The 2,500-nt window shown below is 49.4% G+C and overlaps 1 non-coding gene across 1 annotated transcript in view; it reads right to left on the bottom strand.

Moving 5' to 3' along the window:
- LOC131927410 (small subunit ribosomal RNA) overlaps positions 1-105 on the bottom strand; it is a 1,846-nt gene extending 1,741 nt beyond the window's left edge. Inside the window, exon 1 of the ribosomal RNA XR_009383625.1 lies at positions 1-105. This exon is cut by the window's left edge and continues 1,741 nt beyond it. This is a non-coding gene — a ribosomal RNA (small subunit ribosomal RNA).
- Positions 106-2,500: the final 2,395 nt, after the last annotated feature.

Genomic DNA, 2,500 nt, shown 5'->3' with positions numbered 1-2,500 from the left:
ATTTAATGAGCCATTCGCGGTTTCACCATGGGACAGTGTGAACTTAGACATGCATGGCTTAATCTTTGAGACAAGCATATGACTACTGGCAGGATCAACCAGATAGCTATCGTTTGCGAGACGTTTTTTCCACAACACATCGCGGGACGGGAGACAACGCTCTAGCGAGAGAACGGATCCCGGCATTCCCGGATTTTTTCACATCGGACCGCTCACATTTCCCCCTTCACCGTAAACACGGCGTCGCCGGGAAATCTCTCGATTTGCATCGAGCCGACTGCGTTTTGCAGACCCGTCGCCCGTTCCGAGGGCTGGGCCAGTGCGAGACTTTTATCGAGCCACCAATACTGCTTGGTTGCGTTAGCACTGCGCGTCGCCGCTGGCTTCACGCTACGGACACGTACTTTTACCTTCACTGGCGCGACCTGCGCGCCGAGCCCGCATTTTACCGGGAAGCTAGTCGGGAGACTGAGCCACGCACGGTCAGATCGGGCACATGTCGCTGGCTGCGAGGGAGCGCGGATCCTAGCGTCACATAGAGGCTTCACCGACACTCACCTCCACAATAGTAGATACAGACCGTTTTAACCGCCGTATTTCTGCCCATACCTCTAGTGTTAAACCGAAAAATCGGGTACATAGTCTCGGGGAGGACCGGGGTGCCGCCCCATGAGGGGAGCCCGCACGGAGGGCGCCGGGGGTGCCGCGACCCGGGGGGGCGGCGCGGGGGTGTCGGGGCGCATCTACGGGGCTCACTCGCGCGGGCGCCACACTTCCGGGGGGCGCCCCAGGTGGGGTGCCAACTTTGGCGCCCCCGACTAAGGGGCCGCCCCCACTGCGGTTACACGCTTTACGACCACCCACCCGCGTTCCCCACCCCAGGGGGCATGCGAATCACCCGCCAGGGGCGTTCTGGGACCGAGGGCGCCGCTCCGGCACAAGGGGGAGCCAAAACGCCCCGAGTTCCCCCGCGGCCACCTCGACACCTGGGCGGGCGGCGAGGGGTGTCCTGCGATCGGGGTGGGGAGCTCTACCAGAATCACCCGCCAAACTTCACCGGGGGCGTCTCCCGGCGCCCCTGCGCTCGGGTGACGAACAGCGCCCCGGGCTATCCCGGGCGCCCTATGGCGTCCACCTTCGATCGGAAGGGTGATCTCGACTCGGGCTGAGGCGGGCCACAACAATCCGCGGTCACATCGGAGCCGTCCAGGCTAACGAGGCCCCGGCTCACGGGTAACCCATGGGGCTGGACCGGGAGTCCGCCGTTAAAGAAGAAAGAAATGTAGTGCAAACCAGAACCAGTTTTTTTTATTTATTTTATAACTCGACTAATAATCGTCACAAAATTATAAACTTGGTACCTACGGATAGCCCTGGGCCCAACCTAATACAGGATGTCCATAACTATGCGCTAATTAAATAATTAATGGGTATTAAGGTCGGTCTTAGTAAATTGCTATATAAAGTCTAAGACCAGAACCAGTATTTTAAATTTATTTTATAACTCGGCTCCTAATTGTCACAAAATTTAAAAATTGGTACCTATGGATAGCCCTCGGCCCTACCTAATACACCGTGTCCATAACAATGTGGTAATTAAATATTTACTGGGCGTTAGGGTCGGTCTTAGTAAATTGCTATATAAAGTCTATATAAAATTTTACGAATTTAAAAAAAAAATTCCTACCGTCAAAAATAGCGACGCCTAGACCACCACACCTGTTCTGACGTTAAATCCTACTTGCACACACGTGTGGGAATAGATTAGATATCATCTAGAGATAGAATTCCTAATTATTTAATTAAAATAGAGACTCTAGATTTAATAGTTGTGTCATAGTTACATTAAGTCGAATTAGCGAAGCGGAGGCGGGAACTAGATTCTAGATCTAACACTTCGATTGCGATGAAAAAAAAATAGCTTTATTTTAAGGCCGACAAGGCAAATACGGTTTAATTAATATTAAAGAAATAAGTCCGAACACCTACCTTAAGCGAATCATCTACACAACACATGACTAGAAATAATACACGTCCACACGAAGAGCGATTGAAACGGTGACTGCAACGGTGAAAACTTGTACGACGGAAACATGGCGCCTAGGTTATGCCTACTTCCGGTCTGATGAAAATTTTTAATTCATTTTAAATTTTGCGCTCTATTTCGTCCGCGCTTGTCCACTTAAACTCTACAGAAAAGATAGTCTATATAAAAATAATTCCTAGAAGACAATTTTATGAGAGATCACCCACATTTATTTACCCTGCCTGTCTACCTTAGGGTTAGAGTTTGAATTTTTCTAGATTCAAGCCAAATATGCCGTGTCGATTAAACGACGACGTACATAACAGAGCGAAGACAATGAATGGTTCCTTAATTAACTATAATTACGGTCCTAATACAACTACAATTCACCATAGTACTAATATGTATGTGTATTGTTGTTTTGGGAGTTCTGTCATTACATTTTAAATTATAAAAAAAACGGGTTTACGATAC

Source organism: Physella acuta, unplaced genomic scaffold, assembly GCF_028476545.2.
Source record: "Physella acuta isolate Inbredline_101_S28 unplaced genomic scaffold, ASM2847654v3 ptg001398l, whole genome shotgun sequence".
Lineage (NCBI taxonomy): Eukaryota > Metazoa > Mollusca > Gastropoda > Physidae > Physella > Physella acuta.
Note: the sequence above shows the minus strand (reverse complement) of the source record. Positions and strands in the feature narration are given on the sequence as shown.